Source organism: Ruditapes philippinarum, unplaced genomic scaffold (genome assembly GCF_026571515.1).
Source record: "Ruditapes philippinarum isolate M1 unplaced genomic scaffold, ASM2657151v2 ctg68_1_1_1_1, whole genome shotgun sequence".
NCBI classification, from domain to species: domain Eukaryota; kingdom Metazoa; phylum Mollusca; class Bivalvia; order Venerida; family Veneridae; genus Ruditapes; species Ruditapes philippinarum.
This window is the reverse complement of record NW_026860464.1, coordinates 482,774-498,979: the sequence shown is the minus strand read 5'-3', so window position 1 is coordinate 498,979 and position 16,206 is coordinate 482,774. Positions and strand designations below refer to the sequence as shown.

Here is a 16,206-nt window from a genome sequence, read left to right as displayed (position 1 = left end):
TTATTTTGGTCTGTTTGGAGTAAAAAAGCATGCTTGAAGTCACTGTACTTGTAGGTGCAAAAGCTAGACATTGTCTTAAATTACGAAAAACGAGATCAACAAGGAAGAACGGCATTAAATGAACTCATTTCCCATAAAAGTTGCGTGCCTATTTACCACCACTAGAAAGAGATACAGAGAATTTTTAAGAACTTCAAAGAAAAGTTATTAAGCCAATAAAATGATAAATTAAACTGTATCTAAAAACATGTTCCATATTTTCTTGATTGCTGACTTCTTTCTCGGATGCTTTCTCATTACAATCTGGAAGTGCTTAAATATAAATGAACCATTTTTTAATAATTATTACTACGACACTGTGAGTTTTGTTGTTGAAAAATTAGATTATTATGTTTCTATCAAAAAATGTCATTCCAATAGTATGATACAAAATGTACATACAAATAATCAATTTTACATAATTGGGAAAGGATGAAAAAACTGTCCTTGTATATAATATCAAATTTTTAGAAACCTAAAGGAAAGCCGACGTAACTGTAATCTAAAAAATGTATGTGAAACATATTAAGAATTATTTTCAAATTAATTCGTGGCTTTAGCAAACGTTTGTTCGTAGATTTAACCCTTGGTTTACTGATGGTAACAAATTGTACCCGTGCGAACAGTGAAAACTTAGATCTTAAATATTTTAACATGGTCTGTGCTGTTCGCTTTTTAGACAGTATACCCTAAAACTGGTGAATGGTTATGTCCAGACTTACAGACATTAACGTTGTAAAGGTTGATGATAAAATTTAAATATATTATCAAAAGAATATAACGGTCATATACTAGTATTGCTTTCACGGTGTCATGTTTTTTTGGATGTACGTCGCACGAAGATATTATAGATCATATGGCGACATTCGGAGGAAGACCTCAAGAGTCATCCCGTGGATTAGTTCAGGTACGAACGGGTACCTAAGTAGAAACACCGATGTTCGGTGAACATGCGAATTAACATCGTACATTTTATTACCAAATCTGCAATACCGTTAAGAGAATGGAATAATATTTACATTATTGACCACAAAATGAGTTTATTAAAACTACAAAACAAAATCAACGTCTGTCTGATTAAATAATATGTTAATACTAGTGAAATTACTATACAATATTACAAAATATTGATAGTCGCTTTAAGACGGTTGTATATTAATATATTATCAGAAGCATGATATTTGTTTTCGTTTCAAAGCCACTCGATTGTAGCTTCTGCTAGCGAAAGGTCTTGGTGAAAATGTACGAGCAAAGCACGGAGAGAGGCTATATCATTGATCAATACTGCAATTGAATTACTTCCCTGTGTATTGATGTACCGGCGAGCTTTCCAGCGTATAACACAGTGTCTAGAAAAGGCTTTATATCAAGAGGGAGATTTTCACTAATTTCACGACGGATTGTAAATTTTGTGAGTATATGCCGTTTTTTTGTTTGTTGGATTTTTTCTCCTGGTGAATAATGTCTTTTAACGTTCTTGCGTTGTGAGTTAAATGTATAATAATTTCGTGACGAGAAGTAAAAACTTTTTTGAATATTTTAGAATATTTTGTAGTTAACTTAAGGATATATATATATTTGAAAATATATATGTTGCTTAGTAAAGCGATTAACAATGAAAACAATATCATGGTATTCTAGATCACATTTATTTTTTATCTTTAAACTTATGTTTATAAATATAAAATTGAATTTACAAATTGCTATATTTTACATTTAAGAATTAAGAATCTATTGTGCTTAAACAGTGTAACATAAATTACATGTTTCAATGAATGTGCATTTAAGGAATCATTTCTTTCATGTGAGATGTTAAGAAGATTTTACCGGCATTATTGATTAATTTATCGTATTATTTGAGATGAAATAATCTTTTTTTATGATTTCCCTCAAAAACAAGTATAAATATAGTTAAACATTTACCGTTAATTCTTGGACTGGTTATCGATATTCAGCCATGGCAGGTTATCAAGTCAGTCAGGACAAGAAAATAACACAAACATACAAATATTTGCATTGCCAAAATTGAAGGGTCCTGAAATTTTTGGTAATAAATTGTTAAGGAAAGACCAAAACTCTTAATCATTATGAATCTTGGATGATGATAATTTCTAAAATAAAATCAAGCGAGGACGATTGTTATATAATCAGATACCAATATATAATATCATACCCTCCTAAATTGTCAATTCACCGAAAAGTATGAAATATGATGTTCTTAATGAATGCAGCAATGAACTGTTCTACATGCAAATGGTGTATGAGTGATTCAAATTTGTTTCCATAATACTAAAAGTATCGTAAGAATAGCAAGATTTTGACAATGACTTTTACTTACTTATATAATATAAAACAAAATACTCCTTAATTACACCATGTTACTGTTTAAAATGTAAAGAAATAAAATATTATCACTAAATAGTAATTTGTGTGCACTGGGTTTTTATAGCAACCTTAAAATATCTGATTAGTTTTAAGAGATTAAAAGTGACTTTTTGAATTACTTCCATGTGTACACCCATGTAGTTGACCCTTTCTGGAACTCGAAAGTAATAAGCCTTTGTCACCTGTATAGCGCCTGGCCAGCCTGCACATCCGTATAGTCCGACAAGACCCTGACCAGACCCTGCTCAGATTTTGTAATTTGATACCGAAATCTCTTAAACTTCAAATGGTTTGTTACAAATTTAAAAGCAGTGCAAATTCATTATTTATTATAATCATTCAAAGCTTTATCGTGAATGTACAGGTGAAAGTAAGAATAAGTTTACATTTTTGCCATAATTCCATTCAATTTTATCATTTTACTTGGCAAGAGCCATAAACAGATAAATCCCACGAGGCCTTAGGAAATATCTGTAATTTACCTGCAATGTTCAATTTATAAAATAAGTGCGGCAGTCTTTTTATATTTGAGGTAGATTTATATTTTATCATAAACATATTACAATATCAACTGTTGATCAATCACCATTATAATAATAGTCAACCTTTTTAATTATTTACTCAGTTCATTTCATTTGACAATGAAGAACTGAGCATAATGTCACTTTAGTTTAGCAGGGTAGGGTTAAACAAGAAAAGGGCAGGCAATATGCATTACAATAGGAAGTTGGACAAATTCGCACAGTCCTCTAACAATGATACATTTTAAAAAGTAAATGAGTATAAAGTTTTTGAAATGTTTTTAAAAATAAATCATGAAAAAATCTGTCAACTTGTTGGCAAATGCCTTTGATTAAACTTTATCATGGTTAAATGTAAGGATTTTTTTACACATGTTTTCAAATTATTTTGCTAGATCCAAAGACCAAACCTATACTAAATAGTTTTTCAATCACGTGTCTTTTCTTGTTAATGTTTTAAGACTATTCAATCCCAAGTTTAGTCCGAATATTGACCGAATTTGACATGAATGTATTGACATTGAAAGTATGGACATATTAAGTAGGTATAAATGTGTCAAGTTTTCCCCATGTCAAATGACATTTATATACTAGCTTTACTTCTAATATCGGTCACCATTTTAAAGTATTAAATAAAGCAGACATTAGCGTGACCATTGGTCTTATGCCAAATGTTTTTTTAAGTCGTCCTGGTTTATTTTTTTCACTTGCTCAAACTTTACTTGCTGTACACCCGTTTAAACGTGTTATGGTAACAAAATATTTGTCTTAAACGATCCAAAAACTACTGCATCAAGAAGTGTTTGCTATTTTGACATGGTTAAACACTTGCAGCTGTAATGGTTTACTTGAAAAGACAACAACAAAAACACACAAACAAACATTTTAAGTACAAAGTTAAAGAGTAAATCTAACACATATCTAAACAAGTGCATAACTGAGTCAGCCACAGTAATAAATGTTATACAATGGATATTTAAAATACTTCAAAAGGATTTATTTCTGTGTATTTGATGGGATAATAGGAACGTATGAGAGACTTTCAGCTGAACGACGGAAATTATTCAACCTCTTGGGATTGTCGAGGGCTTTTTTATTTCTAAATCACTCCAACGACTCATAATGTTTTTGTTTGTTTCATTTTGATCTAGAACCTCTATGTGGCTGTATAAATCAAATATTGCTCAAATGTTTTGATGTATAGAATGTTTTGTTTTTTTGTTGTTGTTTTTATAAGCTTTGTTATACGAGACAAGTACATTTGCTCAATAGTTACTGTTTAAAACAATCGTGATTAGTTTAGATTGATTTGTAATCGAATAATTATTAGAGTCTTAACCTTTTTGAATGATATCAGCTGTACCGACTTTCCTTGTTTGACAATCTTTCAATCTGGCCACAACCATTTATCATTTTAGGGAAAATATTCATTCCGAATATGTACTGACAGTGCAGTTCATGACCAAACGACAGGAATGTTCTGGATGATACTGGTCATAACCGGTTTCTCGCCTGTAGTAGGCTAGGTGTTTAAAGGCCCATTATGCCCCATAAATGCTTGCAGTGACATTTCTCAACAGATTTTATGTTTTGATGCCCTGTTGTATTTTCCAAAACGTTACTCATTGGCCAATTACATACACTCTCTTTTGCTTCTGTTGCTTTTTGGCAATTACTACAAATATATATATAGTGATTTAGTATTTTGTATGGAAGTAAAACTATTATGTACTTTGTTTACATTTACTAATAATTTTACATTCATTTCTACTTTCATCAGGTGATCAGCATCTAACATGCTCTTATTTAAACGTTATTAAACTAATGTGTGCCCTTTTTGAAGAAATATTTCTTTTTCATTTTTGAGGCATTATGTGCCTTTAATATTCTTATTTTGATATACATGCAAGTGAAACCGTTGAGAATATCGAGATTTGGATTTAAATTGGGAATTAAGGACTTTTCAAAGGCAAGACATAGCAGTTAGCACAAATCTAGCAGTGAATGTTAAAGGCCAATAATGCCCAATAAATGCTTTTTATCTTTATTTCTCAAAATCTCTTTAATTTAGGCCTACTTTTATTGTTTCCAAAACGTTACCCATTACCATCTTTTTCAATTGTTACTTGTTGGCAATTAGTTCAGTTATAGTGATTGAGTATTTTGTATGGAAGTCACAATGCAACGTTGTTTATATTTTGCCACTTTTATGGCAAATTATTGCACATTTATTTTCTAACATCTGACATACTCTATAGAACCATTTTTATTTTTAAACGTTATAAAATTCATGTTTGCTCTTTCTAAAGAAGTAAAAAATCACCAGTTTCTGAGACATTGCCTTTAACAATTATTTAACTACAACCTTCGTTAGAATCTACCATGCATACATTTTCAGAACAATTAATATTGTTTTCCAAAGGTATAATTGATTTGGGTGTATAAAAGGAAATAAAATTATAATGTTTTATATTGTTGAAGAAGTCTTATCAGTGCGCAACCGAAATTAGTATGCTCAATGGTCTTTGATAATATCTCAAGATATAGACCATTACCATAAAAAGAAATTGGTAGGGCATATTACAGTCTTAAAGACAAATGACATATTCATCTTTGAGTAAATACTTTAATCTCTGATTTTTTGTTGTTGAAATTTATGAAATTCTTACTGAATATGTCTAATTTGAATAAAAGAATGAATAAACTATATATGGGAAGCTGCATTTCCTATTATCGGCCAAATAGAGTTGTTCCTTTCTTTAAAAAATAACCCTGCGACACAATTATATTCATATCGAGTCCACATGATTTTTGTGTATAGAGTTTAAAACATAACAAATCTATTTTGTGTGAAAATCTATAGAGTTTAAAACATAACAAATCTATTTTGTGTGAAAATCTCCCTGACATGATGGATATATTTGTCCAGATTCATAGATAGGAAGTCCATTTAAGATTTTCTGCAAACAAATGCAATACCTTTCAATGAGCATGACATTATTTGCTTTATATCATGATGCAATTATATAAATTGCAGTTCATTACATGTATATAAACTATTCTTTCAATAGTATATCAACATACTGGAACTGGTACGATAACACAGCACCAAAAATCAATGCATTCTTAACGTTTTCAACATAAATCTAATGTGTTAATAAACTTGTGTAAAATTACTTTGTAATCATATATTCTAAACACTTTTTCAATCAAAATGTGCTGCAATATTGAAAAAGAATCAATCAATAATTCATAAGTACTATTAAATCAATTCAAGTGATACTGTTATGTATGGGATCAAACAACCGACAATATGAAAATGCATTATTAAAAATGAAGATATCCGATTTGAATGAATTATATTTGATTATATTATTTGAAGCCTATAATTCTGTACGAAAAACAATTGTATGGTATCCACATAGATATATAGTTATCCATTTTCTGTGTGAACTAAATATGTGTACTTTATGTTTGAAAAGTTGAAAACTGTAAATGTAAAACAGACTTCTTCACAAATAAAATTTACGAACTTTCGATGATGATGAATACATTTTCCATAGATTTTTAGATATCAGATAACTGTTTTTATTTTAAAAGTAAAACTTTATTGTTTAATCAATGGCGCGCCCAAGATTCTGAGTATTTTTATGAAATTTAAGGAAACTGGTCTGAGTGGTAAACAGTTCATCAAATTTACCAAACAAAGAGTGATTACGGGTGGTCAAAGACACTTACTTTCCTTAGAATTTACACATGATAAAACATGAAAACAGAAGGTGAGAAACTGGGTTGACATATTGTGATATAAGTAATAAAAGTGAATTAGTCCATAATGAAAGGTCTTTTATACCATAAATAATCATGTTAATAGTATTTTCGTATTATACAGAACAACAAACAGTGAAAGAATTATATGTATGAATGGTGTTAGGAAGTGAGAGATATATATGGTCCGAGATGATATATGTAAGGTAACAATTAACAGTTTGTTCTAGAACAAAATTATCAACGTAATAATGTTCATAAAAATCACTTAAATACAAACTTAACATTTTAAAGGAATATTTAATATATGTAACCATATTGAACATTTCTGTTATATCTATCAATATTCTAATTAAATTATTTATAGTATTAAACAACCTTTGTTTGTGTTATAAATGATATATTAAAAGTCTCGGCTCATTTTTACAAGGTTTTGGTTTCGTGTATTATAAATTTATTAAGTTATAGGCTTTCAGGTTTAAAGTAGAATAAAGCAGTCAGTTCATATTCCCCATTAACCTAACAGAGATCTCATGTACAAACGTTGATCCATTAAAACAAATTGAAATTAATATGTTTCCACACATGCTATTAGAATGCAGCGTGTCACACATAGGCTGCGTTTGTTTTACTGTCGTATCGAGGTCATTTTCTTGTAATCATTCGACATAATGTAACTATTGGGGACACGCGATAAGAAACGAATCATTTAATTCGTACTCACCCGTTTCGAAACTTAAAAAGATTACGCTGTTCCCCATTATACTTGGAAAGTTTTAAAATTATTACATGCATTGTATCGAGATTGAATTTCCGAGAGGACACTGAGATTGTTAAACTGTGGTGAAGTTGTGATTAATAATTAATGCATTCATTTGCCAGGAGTGTTTTATTGTGTATTTTAAGTGTTGTTATTTTATGTAACTTTATGAGGACTGAACTATTTGTTAACATAAGGGATATAAGGGAGATTATAGCCTCGATGAGGTAGATATGTCCCGAGGTTCTGTACCGTAACGAATTTATAACAATGTAAATTCTTTTTGACAAGTCTCATCAATAAAAGCTATAAAATAACGCTAGTATAAAAATATATGCATGCAATAGAAAGATGTTGAATATATAACATACTCACGCACACACAAAACAAAACAAATCAAAATAAAACAAGCACTCTTTCGTTTTATGCCTAAAGAAAACATGTATGAGATAATTCCTGAATCATTCTCTGGAATGTTCAGATTTGAAATTGTTCTCTTTGCAAAGATATTAATGCTTTGAAATACAAGCACAGAGAAATCAATCAGCCATTGTCTGAAAAGTTTAATGTAAACATACGAAAAAGCCCGGGAAATGATTTCTTACACGCATTAAATGTCTAGCAACATCAGAAGTTTCTACTTTGGGTTCCAAGATGATCATTTATGCTCCGTTGTGTTTTTCCAAAAACTCTCAATGTAAAACAAAGTCTATTAAGGTTGTTTCATTTACGTTACCCATTATAGAAAGTAATACACCCCCGCCAAAAAACAAAAAAAAACAAAAAAAAAACAACAACAACAAAAAAACAAAAAACTTTTGATAATGACCTTGACCTTGAGTGAAGTCAATGCTAATGGATGTCCATGTAACATTATTGGTTAACTGAGATAACCATAAAGATGGTTGTTTTTGATCATTACAGTTATTACATGTCCCTCCCCTCCTTTCACCACCCCTTGTGTCCTCTACCGTTTTTAGTTCGGTGCCTTCTGCGTGCCCTGCTGCTGTTGCTGGGTTGTGTCGGGGGTTGCATTTGGGAACGTCACCATGCCTTGTTGATCTTTGTTCTCATTTACTTAAATTTTCATATGTTGACAACGAACTAATTTTACCCAGTATGCGTATTTTGATTCAGAATTGGCTTTTTTATAAACTTAGTATAAACAGTGTAAGTGATTTTTGTCCTACTATATAGCAAGAATAATCGAAGTAAGTGTATTTCAATATGGGAGATGGATTATACAAACGGTCTTATAATTCTATCTTAATGGATCTTATAAAGGCATTTGGATTCTTACATGTGAGGCAGCTCTCCAGCTCGCTTACGGAAGTTCTTTGGTTCTACTCAGATGCCAACTCTACCTAAAATAATGCATAAAGGGGAAGCCATGGAAAGTAGCCATATGACATTTTCATTATCGGTGTGACAAGTAAACGAACGAACGGACGGATGAACGGACGAACAAACAGTTTCATTTTAAACATACTTACCCTAATCCTATAAAACAAATGCAAGTTTAACAACAATGTCTTACTGTTATCACATAGAATTATCGTTAGAATATAAGACTCGCACCCACACTGTATACTTGTCATTGATGTAATAAATAAAATGTTATGTTTATGTTATAGCAAATTTTAAGTGACAGTAAACACAAGTCTGATGGTAAAATAGTTCGAGGATTGATGATGTGTCAATTCCTAGACCGCCAGATGTGATTATTACGTTCCTAGTACGTAATTATAAACTACTATTGGTTGCCAATGGACACATGTAGAATGAACTGAAAATAATATGTCTTGACGTTGTCTCTTTATTCAAGGAGACATTCGCGTAATTATGAGATATAAAAGGAACATATGCTGTTTTAATCGAGACTTTATTTACTTTTCCTTTCATTGGTTAACGTCATTGCTGTATAATTATAGAATATACTATGCTCATATTTGGCTAAACTGCTTTTATGGCCGGAATTGTATAGAAATATAGAAATCTAGTAAATTCGTAATGAATATATATGATTTTAATAATAGATTGCACAAACTATGTTTGGGAAGCTGCATTCCCTATGTACTGGTCTAGTATATTTGGCATTTTCTTAAACAAGCTGCAAGATTTTAATGACACTATGTATTCATACTGTTACCTATAATTAATGTGTACATTTTAAAACGTAGCAAATCTTCTCTGTGTAAACACAAAGTTGGTTATTTTTACATTTAAAAGAGACGCAGAAGCAGTTTTCAGTATTTTCAAATATCAAATTTTAAGATAATATATTATGCTTACCCAGTATAAACCTCGGTAGACACAACAAATACATTGTATGTTTCGTTATGAGTTCATGTTGATTTAAACTTGAGAATTCGATTTAAAAAACGAATAAGACACGAAATGTAAATCTGATTGTTGTGAATTATTTATAGTCTTTATTTTAATAAAGTAATGAGGCAGTCGTTTCGAATTTTCAAATGTTAGATAATACCAGTTATATAAGACATTGCTGTAGCATTCATTTTGAATTAGATACACCAATTATATACCACTCAGATAACAATTAGGATTTCATGTTATTTGCTAATTGTGTCAGTCAGCATGTTAAGAATATATTTATCTTAAAAACTGTTATGACAAATGTTACAGCATGTAGAAAATATACATACTTGAAAATGTTATGACTAACATACAGTATATTTGATAAAGATGTATTTTTACTTATTGACTACGTAAAAGGTCACGACTAGTTGATTTTGGAAGACATTCATGTAAATGTCATTGCACTTAGTCTTTCAGACTTTTGTGCCATCTAATTTTTCAATTTGCACTGTTTGCTCTTTGATGGAAAAAAGTGTTTATATCACACAGATTTATGTAATAAACCAGATGTCTTATGCAATATAAACTTATTTTTTATTCTCGTATATATTATACTATCAAAACACACTTTTGTTACGAAATAATATTGGTCTTCATTGTCCCGACGATGAACAAAATATATTCATTATGACAACAAAAGTAAAATAAAAGAATAACAAATGAGGGTTTTTGTTATATCGTAAATTTTTTCTTTTAAACTTTAGAATTTATTCAGTAATTTTTTACTTATTTTTTCTGGACTCACTATATTTTTTCTCTCTCACGTTTTGCAATGATTAACTTGTAACCTTTGAATAAGCTACTGTCACTGTTCAGATACCATACTACTAACCATAATATTTCTTAAAGACCCATTATGCCTAAACTTTGTTATATTTCTCAAAAACTTAAATTTTGGTATCGTGTTACAGTTACAAAAATTCATTTACCACAGAGATCAACTAGCTTTTGTTTCTAATGATCTATTGGCAATTAGTATAATTATAGTAAATAAGTATTTTGTATGCAAGTCAAAATACCACTTTGTTTACAATTTGCTATCCCGATGACATATTACTGCGTGCTAAGCCGTACCTTTTTGGATATTAAAACATTTTTAATACATGTCTGACATTCTAAAGATAGAAAAGGATATCTGATGCATACTCTGCCAATGAAGAGTTCATTTCTTTTTAATCCGGTGCTTTATGACTGTTACAGGTAGGGAGCACTTTATAATGAATCATTTTAGGCAAACTGGATCAGTTACATTTTCATTGTTTCAATACTGAGCCGCCTCCATTTCATAGTCCCTAAGTTTTTATCTGTAAATCATAGTAGAAAATGCAATGCAAAGAGGTTAAAATATCGTATATTGTGTTTGAAATTATAGTTAAAACTGAATCTTGGTTTAAGAGTCTTTAAGGATTTAAGAATGAAAAACTGTTTTGTTTTGAAGCAGACATCCAAGCTGCTGTATATTGCACACTATCTTCAGAATTCCCTTAACTCTCTCTTGTAAGGAAGGTCTATTTATCCGAGGTCCGTTTCTTTATATAATTACTTTATCGATGCCAAATAATCTCTTGCGGCGGTCGCTAAATTGACATTGTACAAATACGGATAATTTTCTCGTACAAAGCAAGACGAAAATAAGACGGAACGTAGCAGCACTTTGTTATTTGCAAAAAAAAGCTTATGCAAGCAGTAAACGGTGCCGATAATAGTAGACTTGCATTGAGCTTGCTTTCATGGTGTAATAAGTCTTCTTTGACAACCTGCTAATGGTATTTCTTAATTATAACAATTCGGTGAGGCTCAGCTGCTCTTATCGTTACCAGGTATATGCTTCACAATATTGTTACTCCCACGCTGTAAAAGAAAAGGCGTCCATTTGAGATTTCTGTTGGGCGGTGCTAGGGGGTATAAAGGTAGTTTTTATATTTCACCTGGAAAATCTTCTGATTTTACTGTGTCGTTGACTTGAAAAGTTTCCATTTTGAGTACTAAAACATTAATTTCCAACGGCTTACATTTAAATCTGATGTGCATTTTAGGATACAAATGCATGTTACAGGAAGAAGGTTAGGACTAATGGTATCTGAACTTTTAGGTTAATTTGTTTGGTCCTTATTTATGTTTGATTGATTATGAATAATATGTTCAAAACCATTAAATCTGTATTAACTACTGGCGTAGTTGAATGACAGAGCTAGCACTTTTATGGAACAGTTCGATATACGCATATATCAAATTATAATTACTAAGTTCTGATTCAATTTACTGTTTTTATTAATAAATTTTTTTTATTCAGTTTAAATATTAACGCTGACTAAATGGATGTCCGATTAGAAAGAGCTAATGTTTGCTATTTGTACGGAATGAATTTATTATGGATATAACTTAGAGACAAATATTGAACTGAGAAGATCTTATAAATGATTATACGTAGTCTCGCTTATGCGTTAATTGGCAATCAACTTCTTGCCGGGCAATAATCGTGCAAAGAGAAATTCCTCGGTGCTTAGCTCATAGATAGGACATTTTACATGTGTTTCTATTTACACAAAAGGAAGGTTTAGATTTCTTTATAAATTCATCTTATTTAAATAAAAATGGTAACTGGTTTACAAGGTCACCAATTAGTTTCCAGTATCGTATGTTTAAGCAGTATCCTATTGCGGTTGTTTTGACTTTGCCTCGAAGAGGAAAAACACACAATTTACCATGCATGATTTACGTATGAACAATACTGTGGCACATGTGTGTATCAAATATAATTGTTAACCTCTGTGTTAAAAATTGATAACGATTCGTCCTATTGACGATTCGCCCATTAACAACTCGCTCCACATTACCATAATTATAGTACAAATGCATAAGTACAAATAAAAATTAAAACGAAATAAAAACTACATTTTGTAATAAGAATATTCATAAGAAGATACAATTGATGCCGTTCATATATGTAGGAATGTATATTATACACCCCTCTTTATTACGTAATTTTTTTTGAAACAATTTATTTATGGAATAGTTCGTTATAAAAATGTCCGTGAATGGATTATTCTAATCAATATGTGGAAAACAAAATGTTGGAGGAATTATATAAATTGTTTCCATAAAATTATTCTACGTTGTCACTTTTCATATTTAATATTCTTTATGTGGCAACTGTCAAACTTCTCATAATTCACGAAACGTGGCGAGATTTGACGAGTGTGTGAAGTCACTTTTGGCTTAAGTCTATAATGAAAGTTGTGATATCACAATAGTCGTTGCAACCACGGCATGACTTCAATGTATACAAACAGCACAAATGAAATCACTTTAAACATAAATTCTTCCATTATCTATTAATCGACAGATAGCTGTCCACCAGATAAATAAAATCTAATTTCGTTTTATTTTCCTTCATCCTAGACGCTTTTGCCACCTTCTATCGAACACTAATGTCTGTAAAATACCAAATAGTTGCCAGTTCACACAACCCACTTACAATTTAGAGAAATATTTTTATGTGGTAGGATCTAAGTAATCAAAAGAGACATATTCATCAACTACGAAGAATAATTCTCAATCTAAACCTAGATACGTCACATGTAATTTATCAATTTTGAATCAAACTCTTGCTTAACATTTTTATTGTTAGTCATGACAAGACACATCTGTGTAAATTGCATAGTTTAAAGTCATATACTAAATATTTTATGTATTGCATATATGTTATTGCATTTTGTATTAGTTGTAATATTAAAGCCATGGGGTACAATTAAAAAAAAACAACAACAAAAAAACAATGCTTTTGGAATTCTATGTCTTACAAATCCCTTGTCACTACTTCCAAATCTAATATTAATCTTTACTAGTCCATATTTTCGTTTTAAAATGATCTAAAATCTCTTAAAACTACTTTTATTTGGCGTTTTAAGACCTCTTAGGCTCGGAGATTACTGTTTGCTGATTATGCCTTTGTCTGTAAATCGGAGGCATTCATTTAATGAAAATCTTACATAATAGACTTTATTTCTTAGACCCTTTCTCTTTTGGATTTAACATCACAAAACAAAGCGATTGTACGTCTGGAAAAAGCTCATTGTTCGTCTCAGAACAGTATGTTTGTCCTAGGAGATTATTGCCTACAATGATTATAACTGTATTGATGTCAAATACTATATCGTGGCCATCTGATGTATTGACATTATTCAAGTGTATATTTTTCTTGACAAAAATGTACGAGACAGCAGTATGGAAAACAGTTGTTTTGTTTCCGAAATTTAAATCAGCATTGATTTTATTTTTTTCCAGATTTTCCAAATTTCAAAGTTAGCCTCCTCATTGCTCATTGGACGCCAAATAATCTTAAAGAATAAATGAGGTTCAATGGGACTTAAGCCATATATTTTTATTCATTATTTTGATATCTTTTGGTAAAATCAGTGCATATACCTTTGGAATAGTTGCGTTAGTCGATTTGATAATGTTCAAGGTTAAAATCACATGAATTACAGCAACAATTTTAAATAAAATACCAAAAGTATTCACTTTTCAAGCGATTTCAGATATCTAAAGAAATCAAAATGTACTTTTCAAAAGATTCCGTTTAATCGTAAGAAATTATGCGAATGAAATTGTACGAATGGAATACAATTATATAATCTATTCTATTAAAGCTATCGTGGTAAATATCAAATATTCTGTGAATTATTTCCCTTTTTTGGTAGACTGGAAGCATAGTCAATTTGCTTGATATCATATAATATCTTGAGTTTCTGTATATAACTTTGGTTTCAATCTATTTACCATTATTACATTACTCTTTAGATAATTTGATAACAAGTTACGGTCATTAACTTTTGTGTAAACCAATACTAAAATGTCTTTGACAAAATGTAATGCTATATTTGTTCATATAGACATGCCGCTACACAGAAAGAAGGCTTTGGACATGATATGTGAGCGGATATTAATTGAATAAAACATCTCGATTTCGCGAAATTTTCTATTTACCCGAAAAAGCCATTTATCCGATGAGGTCATTTCTGTCCTTAATTGCTTTATCGATGGCGAATAATCTCTCGCGGCGGCGCATGAATTGACATAGTACAAATAAGCATTATTGTCTAGAATGGTTCTAGATACATACAAGAAAGAGATAGACACTGTATTGTTATTTGTCTTTTGAATGGAAACCGGCATCTTTTGCCAATAATGGTATCATCAAAATAATCGCGCTGTCATCGGACGTCCATTATGGAAAAAGTAATGTCTAATCAGTGTTCTCAATAAAAACCCTGCGAATATCTACTTCTGTACAACAAAATACTAGTGGTACTCTTTGCATATTCTATCGATTTGCTATTGAAAAAGTTCTCATGGATTATTACACCACAGTTTTGCAACACGGCAGAATCGCGTTTGTTCCTTATTGATTTAAATATTAGAAAGCGCAAATTTGTCCTTTTTCCCGATAATTTACTTAACTCTTTACATGATCTTAAATACTCCACGACTTTTGTGGTTCACACAGTCATCTTGTGCTACTTCCTTGTAAATCACTACAAAGCTGATTTGTTTACAAGGAACAAAAGCGTGCATATATTCACCACTCCCTATGGCCAAACACACATTTACAAATAAAAATATTCTCTCTTTTTCTGTCTGTAAAGTTGTATTTCCATAGACGGTTTCGTCACTTTCAGTGTAAACACCGTAAACCTGATATCAGAAGTCTCTACTAAAATCACGCCCAAATTTATCAGCATAATATCCAGAAATATTCATGTTCTCAGCATTATTGCTAATTGAATTGAAAAAAATCGGTGCCAATAAATCAATAAAACTAAAACTAAACAAAGTTATTTCGCAGATCAGGACAAGAAATATGGTTTTGCTTTTCAGTAAATTATATTTTTGGTGCAAAATTATCACTTATTGTCAGCGCAAAGACTTTGTACGCTTGAAATTTAAGCAGACAATATTTGTCAGTAATATCAGATATACGCCTTATTTCTACTATTTTTTAAAAGACGTATATTCTTGTGATCAAGTTAATCACAATACAGGAATAACCACTCAATTTTGTCAAACTTGTTTACGTAAAATAGTATTTACCACACAATTTTGCCCTGCTTCAATACGTAAAATAGTATTTACCACTCAATTTTGCCCTGCTTCAATACGTAAAATAGTATGTACCACTCAATTTTGTCCTGCTTCAATACGTAAAATAGTATTTACCACTCAATTTTGCCCTGCTTCAATACGTAAAATAGTATTTACCACTCAATTTTGCCCTGCTTCAATACTTAAAATAGTATTTACCACTTAATTTTGCTCTGCTTAAATACGTAAAATAGTATTTACCACTCAATT

At 30.7% G+C, this 16,206-nt stretch overlaps 1 protein-coding gene across 1 annotated transcript in view; it reads left to right on the top strand.

Moving 5' to 3' along the window:
- The first annotated feature begins 1,269 nt into the window (after positions 1 to 1,269).
- Positions 1,270 to 16,206, top strand: part of LOC132760166 (protein unc-93 homolog A-like) — a 69,763-nt gene continuing 54,826 nt past the window's right edge. Inside the window, exon 1 of the mRNA XM_060752082.1 lies at positions 1,270 to 1,450. The gene's annotated coding sequence lies outside the window, so the exon portion shown is untranslated. The remainder of the gene's footprint in view (positions 1,451 to 16,206) is intronic.